Source organism: Caloenas nicobarica, chromosome Z (genome assembly GCF_036013445.1).
Source record: "Caloenas nicobarica isolate bCalNic1 chromosome Z, bCalNic1.hap1, whole genome shotgun sequence".
NCBI classification, from domain to species: domain Eukaryota; kingdom Metazoa; phylum Chordata; class Aves; order Columbiformes; family Columbidae; genus Caloenas; species Caloenas nicobarica.
Window position 1 is genome coordinate 36,889,440 of NC_088284.1, and position 23,032 is coordinate 36,912,471.

The 23,032-nt window shown below is 39.1% G+C and overlaps 1 protein-coding gene across 4 annotated transcripts in view; it reads left to right on the forward strand.

Annotated features, from left to right (window-relative positions):
• The window catches only part of MCC (MCC regulator of WNT signaling pathway), a 217,245-nt gene that overhangs the window by 53,837 nt on the left and 140,376 nt on the right, over window positions 1-23,032 (forward strand). The window lies entirely within an intron of this gene.

Here is a 23,032-nt window from a genome sequence, read left to right on the forward strand (position 1 = left end):
AATTAATAGAATGCGTATCTTGCTATAACTTGCTGTGCCAGTCAGGAAATGACCTGAATGACTTGCTGCTTTACTCTGAATAAATGGTGAAAAGCAAATAATTGTAACTATGTGGAGACATTTTTTTTCTGCTATCCTGCAGTAGAGATTCCCTGGCTTCCCAACATTCATCTTTGCAGTAGGTGAAATATGGAGATCTCAGCTGAGATTAAGCAGATGGTGACTAATTTAGGAGGGAATTGGGGTGAGTGGAAGATGACAAGTATTTCTTCGTAAGACAACAACACTGCAACACTGGCAGAAGTTGTGTGTGTTTGTTTGTATTTAGCCAAGGTGATGTTTCTTTAGGTTAGATGAATTAGGTTACTTTCCTTCCTTGCCTAAAGGAAAACAAACTATGGGAAACTTTCTGCTTTTCTATTTGAAGCCATAGAAAGCTGTTACTTCTTACAGTTGTTGGTATGTTTGGTTTTTGTAGAACACAATCGTGTGGGGTTTTTTAATAAATTTGAAAGAAAAGCCATATCAGATTTTATGCAAATGCTGAATAAATGTGTTACAAGTGGCATATTTTGGCAGTTACTGAAATGTCTTAGATATGTTAACCTTATGAGCTTTACTGAGAACTGCTAATTTAGTTATGCTAAGAAATCCCAAGCATTTGATTAAGGTCATGTTGTAAAAAATGGAATCTGCGGTTTGTATTGTTCCAGTTTAACTGAAATGCTTCTCTTTCCCTTTTACCCATTTCTTTGCTGCACTTTTTACTGTAACATATCCTTTGTTTACTTTATATATTTGTTTCATTTTTAGTTTTGTTTTTTTCTTAGGAATGTTAGGGTATACTTGGCAGAATGAGAGAGTTAATTTATGGAGTTAATTGCACAGAGAAAGGAGAAGCTGACATTTATAGTGGAAAATAAATCAGCAGACTAGTGAAGGGAACAGCAGTGTAGGGTGAAGCAGAGTATGTGTGTGAGACCTAAGAAAGTGCAGTACCCTGCCATGAAAGAGGAACAGTAGGTTTGTGGCTGGGCAGTTCTTGTGACAGACGTTTCGTATGTGCTTCTCCTTTAAGTACAAAAGAGGTCAATTTCACATAATCTGTGTTACTTTTTCAAATTAATGGTTAGAAAGTGTGTAGCTGCAATGCAGCATAAATGGAGTTCATAAACTCAGCATAAAAGCCGAGGTTACTTTTGGTAGGAGTCTGCCACAGTGTTTGTGGCTACAGTTGTATTGACGGCCTGATGATCACTGCTCTCTGTCCCCACAACACGTAATTTTCAAGACTGTTCAGGATCACATAAAACACGGAGTGTCACTCCTTGGTTTGTTATTTGGAGCAGGCAGTATTTACTGGTAGCACTGGTACCTTGAAATATTACGTATTCAAGTTCACACATCCACGAAGTTAAGACTTTTGTTGTAAGAAATACCTTTTTTTTCCTGATATTTTAACAAGGGAAGTATTGAAAGAAGTCTGTGACTGTGCACCGTGCAGCATTTTTGTTTGTTCCGGGGTTTTTTTGGTCTGTTTTTTTCCAACAAGCTTACTTTAATACTTAATTTACATTCGTACTCTGGTGCTACAGGTAAGTTAGAAATAGGCCTCTTTCTGACTTTAGACATACCAGGGAAGATCTTACACTTGTAACTTTCCTGAGCTGCTAATCATGATTTCTTTGCTGCTAGTCTTCATCTTCACCAGTTGAGCAGCTTGCGTGACTGTGTGCTTTAGCCTATTTCACTCAAAAGGCAGAGTCAGCTTCAGCATTGCTCTTGGATAAAACAATGTGTTTTGAATTAAACATGGAGGCCTTACAGAAGCGTCATATTCCATCTCCCATAGGGGAAAAGATGCATAAGTACTCTGAGATGCAGTTAGTTGCTCACCTCTAACTTCTCTTAATGAACCAACTCCCTCTAATTCGTATACTCAAATTAGGCCTTTTCCTGTTGGTGACTGGTACTGTTTTGTTTGCTGTAATTGAAGACAGAAAAGTAAAGGCTGTACATATGGTTTATAAATGTTTCACACCTCTTTGTCATGCATTTCCCTTTTCTCTTCCTTTCTCGCTGTATCTTCTGTATGCCATGTTTATTTTTGATCAATGGAATACAGTAGCATTGTGTTCACCTAAACAATGGAAGAATTTGGAACTGGCTACAGCAGGAATTTGATTAAATGACTGCTATCTTAGTGTGTTTTCACCTGCACCTCTATCTCTGCTATCATCTCAGATTTTCACTTTACGCTGCACAGCTACCAGTGAATATGTTTGAATGGCAGATATGTCAACAGACCAAGAAAGAGTATGATTTGCTTGATGGCCAGTGGGTTTTGATGTAGGTGCCTTGAACTCTTTTGTCTCAGTACATGGAGCTCTAGGCATGAAACTACTGTTATTAAAATAAACAGGAAAACTACAAAGCCCTGAAGATATAGTAAATGCGTTCTTGAATGGATGCATTAGAGAAAATAGAAAATGAAATTATTGCAACTCATTCCATTTGTATTGAAACTTTCTACTTGACATCCCTCTTTGGGAAATGGGCAAAAATTAAGGCATACATTTTTTTCAAGACACAGTCTGATTGTAGAAACTTGTGTGGGGTTGATGTTTGCTATTCCTAAACTCTTGTCCAAGTAAACAGAGATCTTGATAATCTTTTATTTACTCCTCCTGCCCTCATCCAAAGGTCATGCAGAAAGCAGAAAAAAAAGTGTTATTTCTGTTATGGGTCAGTGAGACTTTACAAAACCCATGTACTATGGTTCCCTTGCTCCAGAGTTCAAGCTGTTGTTTATTGATACATGTTACATGTTACCCCATTTTTTCTATTTTTTTCCCCTCCCTTCGACTTTCTTTTTCTTCTGTCCAAAGAAAGCAAGATTAGCCAATGTGCTGTTTGTGTGATAGATTCAGTGCGTTGTAACTGCAGAGAGGTAGAAGAAGCAGCATTGTTCTTACATAGCAAGGTTTGCTTGGTGGTGGTGTTAATTTAGGGGTTTTTTTAATATATGATACATCAAAAGTTGCAAATCTAAAAGATCTAGAATTCACAGATGGCTGTTGCTGTGTTCTATGAGAATGTATGACAGCCTGTGGTACCTTCGTAAATAAGTAATAGTGTCCAGCCAAGCACAGTTCTACTTATGAAATGAGCCTTTGCCTGTCAATATTGTGTCTCAACATGATTTGCAGAGTTTGCTTTTCAAGGCTTCATCAAGGAATGATGTGATTTGTATGCAATACATGACACTTGAATTAGGTAAGTGCTCTTTGGATGCCCTCAATTTTTAGTCATACAATATTGTAAACCTTTAATGTAATCACAAGGCATATTTTTAAAGCCAACATTCTGAATGCTACTGAAAACATATATAGGTAAATAGTTTGGTGCACAGAAACTGCAATTACACGCTGTTTTTACATAGTTAAATATGAACATTTATAACAGAATTTATATGCTTTGTACATATTCAGTCAGTTTTCCGGCAGGAAGAGGTGTTCATGTTCATCTAGAAGGAAGTGGATTGTCTAATCTATATTTGCCGCTTCTTCTTCCAAATACAAAGACACCGCTTTTGACTCAGCAAGTCCCTGAGCCTCAGATGGCTTTAAGCCCCGGCATTCTGGGGAAGTATCACTACATACGAGCTCGTTCTTATATGTGCCCATGGCCATCCATGGCTGAGATGGTATGCTGGGGCAGGGAGATCTGTGGTCCAACCTAGTACACTTAATGGGCTAAGTGCAGTCAGCAGTTACGCCCGTGCCTGATTCTGGGACAGTTTAAATTAGTAGGGTAGGAACACGAAAGAAATATAAGTACCGAGCTTAATGATATTTTTCTCAGTTGCATGTTTAAATTAAATCCTTGGATTAAGAGTCAAATTATGTTCTCGGATATAGTTTTCATTAACGTGAGCCTTATGAATTTGCTGATTGTAAGAATGTGCCTAAGAGACTTTGTTGTTGGATAAGTGCTGGTATTATAGTATTGCAATACATTCAGCACCTTAGGTGCAGATGATTTGCATAATGTGATTGTTTATTGTGTTCTTTTAGCACTTGCTATATAAGCTGGTCGTGTATAACTTCTAAAAAGGATATATTCTTTACTGCACAGCAAAATTATAAGATAACACGCTGCTTTGGTGCATACTTCATACCTTCTTCTTCTCTCTTTGTGCTTGGAAGTCAAGTGTTTTGAATGTGAATGTTGTGGCTTGCAGTGTTAGATACAGCTACATATTCTTTAACCCTTTACATTGACTGGAATGAGCAGATGGGTTATTTGTCTTGGCAAAACTAGTAACTTTTTTAAATTTTAACAACGGGGTACTTAGAATTTTGGGGAGGGGAAGGGAAGATAGGATTCAAAGTATGTATTTGTGTAGGAAGCAGAATACTAAGGGTTTCACCAAATCTTATCTATAATAACAGATGTGAATAAGTAAAGAGAGGGCCACATTTGAAAGGCTTAAATTGTGATTTTTTTTGTAATTTTACAGTAGGACAATGTTGCACTTTCTTTTAAGATTTGTGTTCCACTGCTGCTCTACTTAGAAATTACTCCTTGAGGAAAAAATTATGTAGAAGAAGAATTACAGAAAAAAGGAGGCTGCGTGACTCGAAGTTGTATACATGAGGCCAGTGAGTAAGTCAGAGGGGAGCTGCGGGGTGAGTTGGGTAACCAGCAGAGGAGCGGGGTATTAGGCCAGGCCTTGCTGGCAGGGTGGCAATCCTCACCCTGAGGTGCTTTCCCATGTGTGTCTCTGCTCTTTTGGAACAAGCATCAGCTTGTGCTCACGCTGTACATACGTGTGAGGAAATAGCACAAATGGAATGGGGAGCAGGTTTCGTTTGCATTCGAGGCTCGGCTTGAATCTCAGACACTTGTTTTATCTTTCTGGGTTTGGGAGTCTTCTCGTTAAGATAATCAGCAAGTAAATGTCACCCTAATATAACATCTGCTCCCTGAATGGTCTCTAGCCACGTAACAAGCACGCCAGCATACTCCCAGTACTTCTGAGCAGATACACACCATTTGCTACTGCAGTTCCAGTCTCTGCGACTGGACACAGCCTTGGCCATCAGTGTCAAAGGTATATGCAGCTTCTAATGTAGAAGAGTGTACTGCGTCTTGCCGCTGGAGAAGGTATATGTTTTCCCTGATCAGGAGATGTTTTAGGAAGCCTGATAAATCCTTATTGTTAATCTTTTAAAATATTGCAGCTTTGCAATAGAACAGAGTGGAATGTGGTTATCAAATACTAAACATGGCGTGTTTTTAAATGATTTTAACTTTGAAAAAGTTGTGTAGCTCGTTTGTTTGGTAACAGTAGACAAACCAAAAAGCTGAACAGTGTTTGTCAAGTGCTCAAGTCCTAGAAAAGTGAGCACAGCAATCCAGTATGCTTAGATCAAAGTATCTTAAAGAGAAACTTTCTTAAACGGGTTCTTCTGGAGATCTGGAAAAAGCTTTCATCTGGTGGTAGCAATAACAGCTGTACCTGTAGCCTTGTAAGAGTGTTCTCAGCTTCATTGTTTCAGAAGTGCTGAGGTAGGGTTTGCAAACCTTCTTTGGGTGAACCCTTTCCTTTTTTCCTGGGTCAAATCAGCTTTGTGAAGTACTAGCCAACTTTGCACACCTGGCCTTTTCCCATACTGTTGTCTTGAGGGGTGTTAAGACAGTAAATATGAAATATAGTTACAGAATTTGAAGAGTTATTGTGTGTCTCATTTACACTGATGTATCTGTCCTAATTTAAATAAAATATTTAGATGGGAAACTTGAGTGGACTTGCCCCTGGATAGTGTTTGCACTAGTTTGCTAATGTTTGCAAAGGCAGAAGCATCTATACTGTGTGTGTGTGTGTGTGTGTGAAGAGAGGACAGGGAGAGAGGCTCAGTAATGGGATTGGACAGCTGTGGCAGGGTGTACTGAGGTGTTTTTGTTCTGGAGCTCTGAGCAGTTTGATGTCTGTTTGAAAAGGAAGTGTGTTCTTGTCGCTTCTGTTTTTTTCTTCCTACTTAAGTTTTATTGTCTTTATGACATTGTATAGTATTTGTAGTTGCAGGTTTTACTTGCTCTGGGACTTCCTGCTTCCTAAATAGCACGGAAAAGCCTATTTGAGCTTTTCTGTTATATTTAGTAATAAGATACAAACTTACATACTCTGTAGGGAAATGTGATGATCTCTGAATTCAAAGAATCTCTGTGATGGAAGGACAGAGGTTTGGCGTGGGATCGTGGTGCTGGTAAAGATAGTATTGTGACACTGGTGACAGCCTGCATTAGTCAGTCCCATGTCAGGGACACTGAATGAACCCTCTGCATGAATTATTTATGTTTTCTGAAGATTTAGATTTCTGCCATCTCTAATGAATAGAAATATTTGTTAAAACTCTGGAAATAGGCTTACATATTCCGACTCTGTTGTTGTAATTACAGAAAAAAGTTGTCATTGAAATTAAAATATTGGTAGAAATCTTTTCAGTCCTGCCAAATTTGAAGAAATACAGAAAGAAGTGTTTTTTTTCAATATGCTTAGATACGTACCACCTAGGTATACATTTTTGTCCTAGATCTTAAAGTTGACTAGAGAGTATTGTCCTTTTTTTTTTTTTTTTTGCAGGTGAAAGTTTCTGAAAGGATGTAGTTGGTATCTAAAATTATAGAGAAAAAATACAAATTGTTTTTATTTTCCCTCAGTTTTTCAGTGTTGCTATTTGTGATGACTTTATTTTTTTTTTCAGGTAAGATATTAAACCGGGATCTTGACTGAAGAGCAATCTTGGTGGCAGAACAGAGATGACACCAGGGTTATGTGGGACATGGGTTGTGTCTATTTCAGTTGACTTTGAGTAAATTCCTCTGCTTCTCTGTGCATCTTTTTTTTTTTTCTTGCCTGCCTTGACTGCAAACTCTCCTAAACAAGGATTGTTTCTTATTGTTAGTATGGTGAAGCTGTGATGGGACTGCTGGTCTTTATTTGAATCTCCATAATTAATAATTATTTCAGCCATTTAAAGATCTCAAGATATTTATAATGAAAAGTCAAATGTCAACAAAGAGTTGTGGTAGAATTAAGAATCTGTCATTACAGATATATTATGTGAGCTGCAAGCAATCATGGTAACAGGTAACAGTTTCCACAGTGACATGAAGTCATCCACAGTGCACTTCTCCATTTCATGGTCTGTATTTTTGTTCAGAGTGCTGCTCCGTGCTGGTGGACTGCTGCCTTGGTCTGCACATCAAAAAAGCTACTTCTCTCAGTGCAAGCCTGTATTATACAACCTATTTTAAAACAGTACGTATGTAAATATTTAGCTTTAAGAGGTGAACCTGATATTGAAGCAGAATTCTTGTGGTGTTTAAATTTGCGTTCACTTTTAAACGTGACTTTGTTCAGATGTTTCTTTCTGCAATATCCAGATGTCTCTGTTTTGAAGTTAGATATTTCTAAATACAGATAAAAACGTGATCAGTGTGCAATGACTGAAGAATTACTTGCACTACTTACTATCTTAAGAGCTTTTTACTTTAAGTGTGTCATCGCTTGTTTGTGCTTGTGTTGTTGAACTATTTTCAGCTACATGAGAAGGTATTGTAAAGAACAGTTAATTATTAGCGGCTGCTACCATAATAATAAGCACAATATTTGTTATTAAACTATAGGACATTGAACAAAATAAACTGGAAATAGTTTACCCTTTTTAAAATAGTAGGTTTGGTTTTGTGTTTTAAATATGTATAGTCATTAAGGAAATTCCAAAATTTTGGTTGGCCTTCCCTTTTATTATAAAACTTCCTTAAAAATTTGTATTGTAATGCAATGACAAGAGTTAATATTTTCAGGTGGAATTGATACTGACATCTACTAGTGTTTCTTCTTAATGTAGACTCCTGTTGCATTCTGCCTTTGCAAGACTTTGACCATTGAAATTGCAGTCTTTCATAAGCTGAATTTCTTGGCAAAATTATCAGATGAAGTGTTATGTTTGTTTCCACAAATGAAGCTAGTGAAACAGACAAAGCTTCCTCATGTTAAAAATACAAGAACATCTGGTGATTCTTTCTGCTGTAACGCAGGTTTGCAATAGCAATTGGAATTTTCCAGAGTATTAGGATTTATGTGATTTTCCTTTTAACTGATCTTGTGAAGGTATTCAGGGAAGGAGGCAAAAATGTTTGCAAGTGCTCAGTACAAGATTTGTCTAGGCCACTGCAGCTAAAGCTTCTGCAGTGAAGATTTACCTAAGTTTGCTTTATCTCAGAGGTCAGTAGAAGTCTACTCCGGTTGGTCCCTGGGGTTTTGGGTTAGGCTAAAGTCCCTGTGACAGAGTGCGAAGATGTCTGCTGTTTTCTGGCTCCAGACAATTTCCCCTCTTACCCATCCAGTCCAGCCTTGACAGCTTCTGAAGATCGTGCTTTCTGATTAAAAGTTGTGAAGGTCAAGAGCTGTACTCGGAAATCAGCAAAAGGCACAAGGGAGAGTAGGCTCTGGGTGACAGGTATGAAGGAGGCTGGGAGGAGAAACCAGGACTTGAAGTGAGGAGGTGGCGTAGAAGGATGGGGTAGCAGAAGTCACTGGGAGCGCTCCTTGGGCAGGAAGCTGCATATGCTGCAAGGCGTCTGTGCTGGGAGATGAGAATGGTGGCCTGTGACTTCGGGGACAGAGGGTGGCTGAGCAGCTTGTGGGTGAGACATGGCTGTGGGACATGGAACAAATAGTTGGGAACAGAGGAGAATGGAGAAGAAGCCCAGAAGGGAGAGACTGGACCTAAGTATACATGGGTATAGGAAATATATGCAGGCCTCCCATCAGTGCAGAGGAAAAACATTGTGCAGGTGTAGTATCCGTTTTAATACATTAGTGCAAAGGCTTTGAATTTTGTTTGTATTAACATTGCAAATCCAGCACTTCTAAGTTTCAGATGTTGGGGTTTAAGCTATGGTGACGCTTCTTTTTTTAAACAAAGTGGTTGTAGTATTGTTGCCTGCATGCTGAATTTTGTAAATTGCCATCACTAACCTTTATAGAATTTTGAAAATGCTTCAGCAGGTGGTTGCTGGATTATATTGCGGATTACCAGGGTATCACTAGAATGTAATATATCACAAAGTAGAAATTTGCATCAGGCTTATGGAGAACGGCCATCTGCCGATAACTGAAATGAGATCCTGTTTTCAAAGTAGGCCATTTTATACATTTTAAAATGTGAGGATCTTTCAGTGTTTGCTAGAATCGTAACAGCATCTCTCGTTTCTGATCTGCCAGAGCAACTTTTTGAAATGTTTCCAAAAGACTAACATATTTAGTTGCAGTGATGGAATTAAAATTGTCAACACAGAACTATGATAAATGGTTGTGATGACAGAGAAATATAAGATCATTACTGTACTATGTAATAAGTCCAAAATTATTTCGTTGACAACTCAGTGCCCTTCTGAGCCATGTTTGCAGAGGTTTGGATGAAGCTGGTATTCCCACAAAACAGCACAGGTGCCTATCTTGCTAAGTATATCCTTTGCAGACTGTAAAGGTAAATGTATCATTTGCATGTGTGCTGGTTTCACTGAAAATGAGCTCTTCTCGGTGACAACCAATGATAGGACAAGGGGTAATGGGATCAAGCTGGAACACAAGAGGTTCCACTTAAATTTGAGAAGAAACTTCTTCTCAGTGAGGGTGACAGAGCACTGGAACAGGCTGCCCAGGGGGGTTGTGGATTCTCCTTCTCTGGAGACATTCAAAACCCGCCTGGACGCCTTCCTGTGTAACCTCACCTAAGTGTTCCTGCTCTGGCAGGGGGATTGGACTAGATGATCTTTGAGGTCCCTTCCAATCCCTAACATTCTGTGATTCTGTGATAATTTTCTTCATGCAGTAGCTAGCACGCTCGTTATTAGGACTTAGTTTGAGAACAAGAGATAATACCCCACAACAGAGTTAATGTTTTTAATTGCTCTGGTCTGAGAGCCAAGGGCATTCTGAGCGCTCTGCCCACAGGTGTGAGGCACCGAGGAAGGGGGCCATGGATGGGGCAGAGCTTGACTGACATCAGACTGATCAATGAGAGTATTCCATCCCATTAGCATCATGCTTCATATTTAAGGAGAGATCTTCCAGTCTTCCTCTCTCACTTGCGTTCTTCTTCACTCTTTTTGTCAGAGTTGGGGGAGTTCTGTTCGGGATGTTTAGTTTGGCTTTTTGGCATATTGCAGAGGCCTTTGGGCCTTTCTGCCTTTTTTCCTTTTTTTCTCTCTTCGGGATCAGGTGCTGCTTCCTGGGACTGGCTGCTTGGTGTGGATGGAGTTTATGAGGAATTGCCTTGAGTATCTTCTATTTTATATATATATTTGCTAGTAGTGTATTAGTATTCTAGTATTTATTTTATTATTATTATTCTAGTATTTATTTTATTAAACTATGTTTATCTCAATCCAAGTTTCTCCCTTCGCTTTTGATTCTCTCCCCTATTTGAAGGGGTGGGGAGAGGGGTGAGTAAGCGGCTATCGTGGTTATATTGCTAGCTTGGGTTAAACCACTGCAGCTTGCAAAGACATTATGTAATCTGACCTTCATCTACAAGAGGCCAAGATAACCCCAGCCCAGACTCTTGTCATTTTCTATTAAGAGCTATCCTTCATAGGGCTGAATGCATCTAGTTTGGTAATCTTTTGCACTTTGCATCCTATCTAAATAGCACAGATTGCTTACTTTGAAACGGTTGCCAGGTGTTAAGTAGTAGAATCTAGCTTGTTGTTAACTATAGTTGGGGTTGTTCCTACCGTTCTTCAAGTGGTACATCAGTGCTATCATCGTTTCTTGGACTGCCTGGGCTAGTGTGCTTGAGACTGGGTTTGCAGCCACATGTAGAAACCAAAGTGGTTATTGTCATCTGCAGAAAAGACCAAGTACCCACTTAAGAATGGTGTGCTGAGGACTGTCCTTTGCTGTTGCTAAATCTGCATGAGATGAGTTCATTTTTCTGTCCTTTCGTTTCTTTTGCTTGTATAGCATAGTACAACATAATTTTTGCAAGTTATTGATGCTGCTGTTGTCCGATTTACTGACTCTGGCAATTCTTTTTATTTAAACTGATTTGCAGACATACTTGTTTCCATTTATTTAAACTCATGGTGGTCTACCTGTTTATCATCTGGTTCTTTCTCTATATATGGTAATCTGATTCCCATAGGAGGAAATTATTCTCTCACGGTGCTTGGTATATGAGAAGTCCGTGTTCTGTCAGGTATAAGTGATCTGGTGGAAGGTCTGGCCCATGCTAAATAAGCATGCAGTTTCTTTGAATGAAATCAGTAAATAAATTAAATTTTTGAGGGGAAAATTTACTTCTCCCTGTAGCATGTTGTGTCAGCTGCTGTGAATGATACCAGTATGGTAGCAATGTTGAGGTGACTGCTACACATGAAGGAAAAAAACGGTTGCAATATTGTCTATGATGCTCTTCTGTCTTATGAGATGCTGGTTTTAAGAATGGACAGAATCTCTGTGTTTCTCCCACTCTGCTGATTGATATCTTCCCTGTGGTGCAAAGTAGAAAAAAAGTGTATTGATTTGTAACAGTCAAGCCATGATGGCATGGAGATCTGTATTAATTTAATTCACCTGTGAGAGCTCTCTACAAAACACAGGGGTTTTTTCATGCTTTTTAAAATGTACGGATTCTGTCTCACATCCTGCAGGGCTGAATACCTGTGAACACCCGTAATTATCTTCCTTTGTGAAACCAATGTGGTTGAATTTCAATACCTGCCCCTTCTGCAATGGAAATAAATATGCTAATTGCTGTTCATTAAAGTAGATTTTCTCCTTTCCTGTGTGAATTTCTTTAACTTCCTATATTTCTGTATTGTGTGTTATGCTAAATCTCTTTTTATGTCTTATTTAAACGGTTTTAAACCTAATAATTTATGCCAATGAAATATAGGTAATGTTGCATTCAGAATGTTGCATGATTGTATTCTTCAGTAATGAGATTTCAGTTTCCATTACAGAATCACAGAATGGTTGAGGCTGGCAGGGACCTCTTGATATCATCTTGTCCAACCTCCTTGCTCAAGCAGGGTCACCTAGAGCCAGGTACGCAGGGCCATTTCCAGATGGCTGTTGAATATATCCAAGGATGGAGACTTTACCACCTCTCTGTGCAACCGATGCCAGTGCTCAGTCACCATCACAATGAAAAAGCGTTTCTTGATGTTCAGAGGGAACTCCTGCGTTTCAGTCTGTGCCCATTGCCCCTGGTCCTGTCACTGGACACCAATGAAAAGAGCCTGGCTCTGGCCTCTTTGCACCCTCCCTTCAGGTGTTTATATACATTGATGAGATTCTACTGAGCCTTCTCTTCTCCAGGCTGAAAAGTCCCACTTCTCTCAGCCTTTCCTCCTAGGAGGGATGCTCTAGTCATCATCTTGGTGGCCCTTTGCGGGACTCTGTCCAGTATGTCCATGTTTCTCTTCGAATGAGAAACTGAGCACTGCACCCAACACTCCACGTGCGGCCTCACCCATGCTGAGCAGAGCAGAAGAATCACCTCCCTCAACCTGCTGGCAATACTTTGTCTAATGCAGGCCAGAATACCATCAGCCTTCTTTGGGACACGGACACATTGCTCATTTCCATTCAACTTGGTGTTCACCAGGACACCAGGTCCTTTTCTGCCAAGCTGCTTCCCAGCTGGGTGGCCCCCAGCATGTACTGGTGCCTGGGGTTGTTCCTCCCCCAGGTGCAGGACTTTATACTTCTCGTTGTTGAATCTCATGAGGTTCCTGTAGTCCCATTTCGCCAGCCTGTCCAGGTCCTCCTGAATGGTAGCACAACCCTCTGGTATATCAGCCTCTCCTCCCAGTTTGGTGTCATCTGCAAGCTTGCTGAGTGTGCACTCTCCTCCAGTATCCAGCTTATTAATGAAGGTATGAAACAGTAGTGGATCCAGTAATGACTCCTGGGGTAATCCTCCAACCAGACTTCTTTCTACTGATAACTACTCCCTGGGCCTGGCCATTCAACTGGTTTTCAGTCCACCTCACTGTTTGCTCATCCAGCTCATACATCAGGAGCTTCCTTAGGTGAATCTCGTGAGAGACACTGTTAGAGGCATTCCTGAAGCCCAGGTAGACAATATCCACTGCTGTCTTTTCATCTACCATGCCTCTGTAGAAGCTGATCATGTTGGTCAAGAACACCTTGCTCTGGGTGAAGCCATGCTGACAACTACTGATGATTTTTTTTGTCCTTAATGTGCCTGGAAATTATTTCCAGGATTAGCTGCTCCATCAACTTCCCAGAGATTGAGGTGAGGCCGACCAGCCTTTAGTTCACCACCTGCTTCTTCTTGTCTTTCTTCAAGATAGGAGTGACATTGGCTTTGCTTCAGTCTTTGGATGCTTCTCCCAGTCACCATGATCACAGAATCACAGAATCACAGAATGTTAGGGATTGGAAGGGACCTCAAAAGATCATCTAGTCCAATCCCCCTGCCAGAGCAGGAAAACTTAGGTGAGGTTACACAGGAAGGCGTCCAGGCGGGTTTTGAATGTCTCCAGAGAAGGAGAATCCACAACCCCCCTGGGCAGCCTGTTCCAGTGTTCTGTCACCCTCACTGAGAAGAAGTTTCTTCTCACATTTAAGTGGAACCTCTTGTGTTCCAGCTTGAACCCATTACCCCTTGTCTTACTGTTGGTTGTCAAACCATGATTGATCAAAGATTATCAAAAGTGGCATCATAATGGCTTCTGCTAACTGCCTCAGCACTTGTGGGTGCACCTCCTCAGGGTGCGCACTTATGTGTGACCAATTTGCTTAAGACTTTCCTGACCTGATCGTCTTCCACCAAGGGCACATCTTCCTTGCTCCAGCATTTCCCCCTGGTCCATGGAGCTTGGGATTCTGAAGGCTGGTCTTGCTAGTAAAGACTGAGGTACCTCAGCCTTTTCCATGTCCTGTGTCACCAAGTCCCCTGCCTCATTCAACAGTTGGCCCACGTTTTCACTGGCCTTCCTTTTGTCACCTTTCTACTTACAGAAGCCCTTCTGGTCTTTGACATCCCTGGCCAGATTCAATTCCATTTGGGCGTTGGCTTTCTTAACCTCATCCCTGGATGCTTATACAACATCTCTGTATTCCTCCCGCATTACCTGCTCATGCTTCCCCCCTCCGTATGCTACCTTTTTGCATTTGAGTTTTACCAGGAGCTCCTTGTTCACCCATGCAGGCCTCCTGGCATTTTTCCTGACTTCCTGCTCAGTGGGATGGACTTCTCTTGAGCTTGGAGGAGGTGATTCTTCACTGTTAATCAGCTTTCTTGGGCCTCTTTCCCTCCAGGACCTTACCCCATGGGACTTTTCCAATGAAATGTTTGAGGAAGGCGAAGTATGCTCTTCTGAAGTCTAGGGTTGTGATCTTGATCTTTGCCCTTCTCTCTCCTCTCAGGATCCTGAACTCTACCATCTTGCGTTATCAAAGTGATCAAATAATATTTCTGTAAGTGCATGAACTATTGTGACTTTGAAGATGAGAGGTGCATAGTATATATTGGGACTAAAAAGAAAGAAACAAACAAAAAGCACTAGGGAGCTTTCTGTGAATAAACAAAATATTCATGTGTGAGAACATTTAGTAAATTAATTCTGTCAGAAACTTCTCTGCCTTGGAGTTGCAAGAGAGAGTAGCATCCTACCATGATTAATTCCTTACAAGAAATAGACATCAGAAAATTGTTAGTTTATTTAAAAGTTTCATTTCGTTCTGCAGAACGGTATGATTAGGATATAGTAGATTTTGCATGGTTCTGCTCTAAAAAAAATAAGCCAACTATTACAGAGGATGACCTATACTGCTTTAAAAAAAAAAAAAGGAAAACCTTTTCACTGTTACTGTTTGTGCCCTTGCTGCTAATTTTTAGAGGAAGTTATAGTGGCTTTTCATGGAAGAATTTTTCCTTCTAAGAGAACAAAGGAATAATTTTGCAGTTTTAGTTGTTACCAGATGTTGACATTATGTATGTTCTATGACATATATTGCTGCCTTTGTAAGGATCTGAAAAAGAAATACTACAAAAATCACAGTAGGAAAGTCTGAATTTAGATTTTGTTTTTGAAATGCAGTAATGCGGGAGTTTCTAGTGATAATGAGTTTGATGTTAACCCAGAATCGAACTCAGTTTGTTCACCTAAATCAGCTTTGAAATTAAACTTCCATTTCAAAGACATATTCGTAGTAAATTCAATCTAAGAAGAATCTGAATAATTCCTGATGTGGGTATAGGTGTCCCGATTGTTTAGTACTGCATAACACCAAGTTCTCTGGAGATGATAGACCTATCTGACATGTCTGATTGTCACTGTCAGCAACTAATGGATCACCATTTCCGAGAAGCAGGAAATTCTACAGTAATGGAAATCCATACCTGCTCTGGGTAATTCACACTTTATAAGCACAGCTCCTAATGGATTGAAACAATGTTGAAAACTGATAATCCCCTTCTCCTTTCCCATGGAAGGGACTGTCTCTTAACACCACTGTTGTGTCACGGCTACGTGAATGCTCAGTTTGGTACTTGGCACAGCCAGGAGTGAAGACCTCTGCAGGGTGGAAAAAGGAGAGGGCAGGAGTTGGGGGAGGAAGAAGTGGGAAGGTGGCTGGAGGAAATGAACCTCAAGCTTATCATAAGTTATTAAATGAGTTTCTCGTTTGTGAACATTTGCCATTATTATCATAGAATGTCCTAAGTTGGAAGGGACCCACAAAGACCATCAAGTCCATCTCCTGTCCCTGCACAGGACAACCCCACAGGTCATACCATGTGTCTGAGGGCATTGTCCAGTCTCTTCTTGAACACTGTCAGGCTTGGGTCCGTGACACCTCCCTGGGGAGCTTGTTCCAGTGCTCCAGCACCCTCTGGATGAAGATCCTTTTCCTAACGTCCAACCTAAACGTCCCCTGGCACATCTTCCTGCCATTCCCTCAGGTTCTGATTGTTGATTTGTGACTTAAAAGGGGTTTCAGGGCATCATACTGACAACTGGGGTGGTGTTTCTTTTATAAATCTAACAGCAGAGGTCTTTTTCCCTACCTTTGACTGTTTAAACTCCATCTTTGTGCATATATTTATGTGATCTCTTTCTTTTTCATGTGTCATCATCAGAACTTAATGGCTTTTAGTGTGAAAAAAATTGCAAACACACAACTAAGCAATATTAAGTTGCTGCAGAACAACACAATATCTATGCTAAAACATGCTGTGTATATGGGACGTTATGATGTGGGTTTTTTTTAAAATAAAAATATTCCCTACTTGTAGGAAATGTAGATAAAGACATAAGAGGACACTCAGGAATTCTAGAACTATTTTTGAAAGGGTTTTTTTTAGCTATTTTGTGCCACTTGTGGATTTCCCCTTCCTTTCTTCTCCAATTGAAAATACATGATCAAAAGCAGGTTAGCCATTGGAGTACTGAGAAAATGATGAATTTATGTGCTCATTTGGAATCAATAAAGTGATTCAGAATCCAGTTATAGTGCAGTTTTTCAGTAATTTCTACTTTTTTTTTCCTCATCCAACTGGGCTGTATCTAAAGCTACACTTTATTTAGCCGAACGGGAATTGTGAACAGTTGGTAACCTTAATTTATCTATCTGACTTATCCTGGAATGGTTAAAGGACTGAGTTGCCAAGATTTAGTGGGTGTTATTTAGGCCAAAGTGTAATACCCTGTCTTTTGTAACAAAAAGATGAATAAAACAACTGATAAAGTAGGCTTTGTGTTATACTGGAAATGCCAGTACCATTGCAATGACAGTGACGCTTTGTACTTTATAGTGCATTTCATTTGAGGAGCTGAAATAAACCTTACACCATTATTGATGCAATTCTGTCATTATAGTGTATGAGAACTTACTTTTCAATTTGTTAATGACATTATGTTACACACTTTATCAGAAATCTTGTTAATCAAACTGATAATTCAATTCCAGTTGCCTGGCTTGGTCTTGCAAAGAGGGATGTGTCTTATTGGGGCATGGTTATGAAATTACACTTAAAAAAACATTTATAGGAAAGGTTTTCAGAGGATCGTAATGGTAGGCTGAGTTGGGACAGTTTTACTCTTGAAGAATGGCAGTGTTGCAGCTTTTAAGCAGATTTCATGGCATTGCTTGAAGAGATGTTTTGACTTAGTAACTTTGAGATAATAGATTAAAGAAAAGGTGACCATGACATATAAGATTTTTAGATTATGGTGTCTTCTGTTTACATATTTAAAGATAAATTGTTTGCAAAACTGTTGGTAGTCCTTTTTCTCCTGCCTCATAATAGTTGAATTGAGTGCCTGGAGGCTCAATCACCAGATGTTTATTGAATTTTATAGTTTGCCTCTGGGCAGGCTTTTCTGCTGCTCAGTTTTCAGTGCCCACAGCTCATTCTCTTCTGTCTTTCTCAGAGCTTTACTAAATGCCGTGTGTGTTCTCAGCTTTCACTGGCCCTTTCTTTCAGCCTTCTTGCAGTTTCTAATTTATCGTCGCTGCCCTTGATGCCTTTGCTTTTTACATGTGCCCATTTCTCTCTTCCCTGCCTGTCTTTTTATTTATGTTGCACTCCAAGATCGTGCATGGTCCTCCAGAGCTCTCACTGACAGTTGTCAGTAAAAGAAAGAGGAATCCTGCCTCTTGCAGGGTTGACTCTATGAGGCCACAACTGCTTGGAGAAAGGGGACAATTCTGTTCACATAATGGCACATTTCTGCCCTGTGATTAATTAGCATGATGTTGTAGCAAATTAATAGTCACAATAAAACCAGTGTAATAACTAAATACAATGAGCAATGGTGCTAGGACTAGCACACACAGGGGCAGGGTGATCCCAGGGGGTGTCAGTCCAGCCATAATACAGCGCTGTGCGTTGTCTCGAAACCACTCCTCGTTGTGGACCCATAGATTTAGAGTTTCTGAGGATTACACAGTACTTAAAATCCTAACAATAAAAGTAAGGTTTCCGGAGAAATTATGGTTAAGTGTTTTGCCTTAGGACTTGCTTTTTTTTTTTTTTGCTGTGGAATACTCTGAAAAGTCAAACTTCCTTAGCAGATTTTGACATTTTGAGGAGTGTTTTTTCCTGGAGAAATTACAAGTGCTGCTGGCCAGGTTGAGTTTTGCTGAAATTCCAGTATGTCACATTTTGCAAATAGCTGTTGCTTTAGATTTTGTGTAAGATTACTACTCTGCTGAATCTAAGTGATTATAGATCATGTAAGGATACCTTCACGTTTTCCCTGTGAGCCTTCCTGCAGTCTCCTGAAATACCCCCCTCTTCAATAACTTTTTGAGAGGTCTCTGAATGTAGTTAGTTCTGGTCATTCTGAGCTAGATTCCCAACAGTAATTTGCAAATGTATGCCTAGTAGTTCCTTAGCCCCAGTGCCACTACTGTTTCTCATTGTCTACACCCAGAGTCTTATGGCAGCTTAAGAGGGAAAAGAAAATCTTTTAAGTAGAGAAGAAAACCTAACTGAATATTTTGATGTTATTCTACCAAATACTCTTGCATCCTTATAAGATAATAGCTTTCAAGTTTAACTTAGTTCTATTCAGTCTGGGGATCTACTAATTTCTCTTTGGCCTTTTAATAGAAATTATGAAAAACAATTGATCTAGAGAACCTGAGACCTTTGTGACCAGAGTGAAGTCACTGACATTTTGGCATTGCTATACTCATTAGTGGTACTAACCCAAGGGGTTTGCTTTCACTGCTGCTGCATTTTATGCGTAAAATTTTATATGTAGAAAGATAAAGACCTTGCAACCTCCTAATTAGCAAATCTGATAAGTGGTACACAATTTATGGTTATGCACCAAGTACATTGATTATGATTATGAAGTCATTGCAATATAATAATATAATTTGTCAATATAAATCAAAATCTTTCTCATTTAGAGAATATTTTTAGAAACCACATGAAAACATTGCATCTCATTGGGCTGAAATAAAATGAACACTGATGTAAAAAGAGAATGCAAAGGACAGAGTACAGTTCTTTGGTAGGTCGTGTTCCAATAGATATATTTTGAAAGCCTGGCTATATGTTCAAATTTTAATTGAAATGTATCAGTTTATAATTTGGCAAACATAAAAATAATACCCTTATTTTTGTTCACTTTTTTGGTGACCCTTTTTTGTCAAAGTGTTTTTAAAAAGAAGTGCAGTCCCAAGGAATCTGAAAGCTGCAGTTTCTATAATACTGCTGAGAGGGTTCTTTTTGGTTTTAGTAGGTAGTTGTATCTAAGACTGGGTGACATGAAAAAAGTAATTAATTGATGTTAATGCTTGATCAATAGTTGCTGGCAAAAAATATTGATTGTCTTAGTAGTGGATTAATAAAGTTCACATGATTTTATGTTTGTTGGCTAGGTGAGGATTTACAATATTTTTTCCTTGGAACAATTTTATCGTTTTCCCTTTATTTCTCACTTTCATTTGAATGCTTAAGCTTAAGAGAGGGAGAAGAAGGAAATGGCAGGAAAAAAAATTGTACTCGTTGTTTGGACTTGTTCACAATATTTTGACATGTTCATTTTTTACCTGTATGCTTCATGCCAGATCAGGTAATGTCTGAACTACCTTACTTTTATGCCTGATTATCTGTTGTCTGTGCTCCAGTAGTCAGTATAAAGGTACAAGCTGGTATAAATGCTGTTATTAATATAATTCCTTCTGGGTTATTCATTGGAAATACAGACATGTGACCTTGCCCAATCCAGATGGAATTTGTTCTCCTAGGGGTCTGGTGGTGTTGAGATATGGTTTTAATAATTGTGGTACCACAGCCTAAGCAGTAGCTTTCAGACATCTATAAAGTACAGAGACAGGAAGAGGCATAGAGATTCTTGAACTAATTATTCTGCTTCCAGCATTGTGCTGCTCTAAGGGCAAAGTGCGAAAAGAGATGAAAATCCTGCAGATAATCGGAAAATTTTTTGCTATATTTTCACAGAGGACTGGAGGATAGAGTTAGATGCAGAAGGCAAGCTTGAAAGAGAAGTAATAATAAAAGACTTTTTTTGGGTTTTGTTTTGTTTTGGGTTTTTTTTGACATATTATCATAATATGTTAACACAGTAAAACACTATAATGAACTAACATTTGAGGATATAACTAATCTTGCAAATGATCAGTGTTTACTAATGTAGGCCTACACATGTTCTGAGCTTTTCTATGAACGCTTACCAGTATGAAATGAATTCCTATTTTTTTATTTAAAATCTCAGTGCAGGTTTGAATACAGCATTTCCTAAGTGTTATGTGTCTGAATGAGAACTGGCCTAGTGTCTTGTGATTCTGTTGAAAAGTTTTTACAAGCATTGGAAAACATCGTACAGGGGTTTTTTAACTATTCCAGAAAATAAATGTTGTTTGGAAAAAAAAAGAAAAAAAATAAAGTGGTTCCGTTTTCCATTTCAGTAAAGCTTGTGAGCCGATTTGCAATAAAAACAAACAAACAAACAGATTTTAAATTCTTTTAGGAAAAGGCAAATCAGTATGTGGAAGCTGAACACAAGTAAAAGATAAAGTGCTTTCCTTTTGGGTCCCAAATGGCGATGTATATGATCTATTACAGAGCTTTTTGCTGGGGTAGCTGCATGACCTGAGTAAAACCACATGGGAATTTAATATCCTTGAGCCCTTTGAAGCTGCAGTCCAGTCAACTGTTGTCTGTGGCATGTAACGTTCAAGAATTATAGCAGGATTATTTGGACCTTTTTTAATGTGTAACATTCTTGGCATGAATTCCAGTCAAGGTGAAGCAGAAAGCCATGAGAGACAGCAGGGATTCCAAATGCCTAATTGTTTTAAAAGGAAGAGCAGTAAGTGCATGGATTGTATTTGTCCCAGAGCAAGGGGAAACTTGGTGATCCCTCCCTTCCCATGCTTAATTTAATCAGAAATTCCTCTTATTTGTGTCTGTTTGTCTACCTTTGCAGGGTTGTTCTGAGCAGTAGTGTTTGTACAGTGTTTTGAAAGCACAAAATACTGTATATCTACTATATATTAGTTACCCCTTTAAAACATTACTGTCTTGGAAAACAGAGGGCTGTTTTTTATTTAAGTTAGAAGAAAGTCCTCTGTAGGAGAAGTATTTGCCGATGGAAAGAACTAGTCATTGTTTGGATTTTTTTTTTTTAAGCTAAATTATTTGCAGAATCATGTTTTGGGAAATGAGACGGACACATTCTGCTTTATATGTATCTGGATTTCATTTTTTCCTTCTGTGCACAATTGATTTGAACCTCTAGGGTCTGACCATTTTTTTCTCATAAACTGTTAGTAACATTCTAGCTTTGTCCTCACTTTGCTGTCGTCTAAATGGACTGCTCTACTATCTTTTTGGCTCTTGGAATATTTTATTTTAGGGTTCTGTCAGCCTCTCTAAAATATTTCTCCCCACCTCGCTTTCCTCCTGCCTCCAGTTATGAATCTATGAGAAATCCAGATTTTTTTTGAGGAATGCTATGTACTTTTTCTGTTGCTGTTGTACTGATAGGTTATCCTCTGTTAATAGTGTGATACTAAATATGTTTTTTTCCCATGGTTTTTCTTCATGTTTTCCTAGTCTTTTGAGCCATGCTTTCTTTGGCAGCTTTCCAGAGCAAAGGATGTTGTTTCCCCAAAAGATTACTTGAATTAGACATATAATCTAAAACCTGATGATCTCAAGGTCTGTTTCTTTATGTCAAAATACTGGTCTTTGTTAGACTGGGTGCACTGGAGAACATGTTTGAGAGGCACGTCTCAAGTCTTATAGCTGCTGTGAAAGTAGGTGTGATTAATTTCAAAAAAAAGATACTCTCTGCTTCCTACCAGTTGTCATCCTGCTTAGTTTTTGGTCTTTTTTTGAAGACCGATCATTTGACCTATTAAAAGAATGTGATGTTTTACTGTGGCAGTAATAATAATCTAAAAGCAGCTACTTGGGGAGCTGCCTGAAGGGCTCTGTTATTTTGAAAACCTTGTCTTCTATGTATCATGGAGCAGACTGGGCAGTTACTGAGGATCCAGGCTGCCCCGTGTTCCGAAGTAATGTTCTGTCTGGCATCTTTTGAGCGGGCATAGCTACCAACAAACCAAGAGAGATGGCAGTAATTAGACGAAGTCCTTATCTCTGCTCTGATGCATAGCTAACAATAAAGGATGTAGGGAATAAATGTACTTATATTAAAGCATCGATTTATGCAGCATGTCTTTAAATCAGGTGGCGGTACAGGAGAGTTTTCACTCTCCTACTAGATTTTAGAAGATTTTAGATTTTATTTTTAAATAATTGGCCCTTTCATAAACTCGGTGTCTCCATATCTCTCTCTTATTTTAATTATGTTGTTTTATAATATTGTACTTCTTTAGCTTTGGCTAAGGTTCTTAGGATGAGAGTCTTTAGGGCAGATGGTCTAACATTTCTCGTTGGCGCTTTGTTCTCTTGGAAAGTTTGTTATATTAGTGCCTGTTTAATCTCATATCAGTTAAGAACTTATTTTGCAATTTTTTTTTCCTGGGTTTTATCTATGCCTCATGGTTACATCATGCTTTCGTGCAAGTTCAGTATCTTGATAAAGCAAAGATTTAAGCTGCTCTCCCTTGATGACTAATCTTCTAAAGAATAGCGAAAGGGCTTGACACAGGAATAAATTACTTTTAACAGACAGTGATTGGTCTTGATGGAGATGAAAACTATGGATGAAATAAAACAAGAATGTCAAGCTCATTTCATAAAAACTATCCAGGCATCAGCATGGCTTTCAGGGGTCAGGGGTCTGTGCAAATCATGAGGAATCATAATTTGCACAAACCATGTCTTCTTGGTCTTATTGACTGTATCTTTTAAGAGCCACAATTATGCAATGTAATTAATCATCAAGGGAGTTCGGGTTTATGGTATATATATTCAAAGTAAACTTTTTTTTTTGTTGGTGGAGCTTTGTCTTCTGTGCTTTGAGTAAG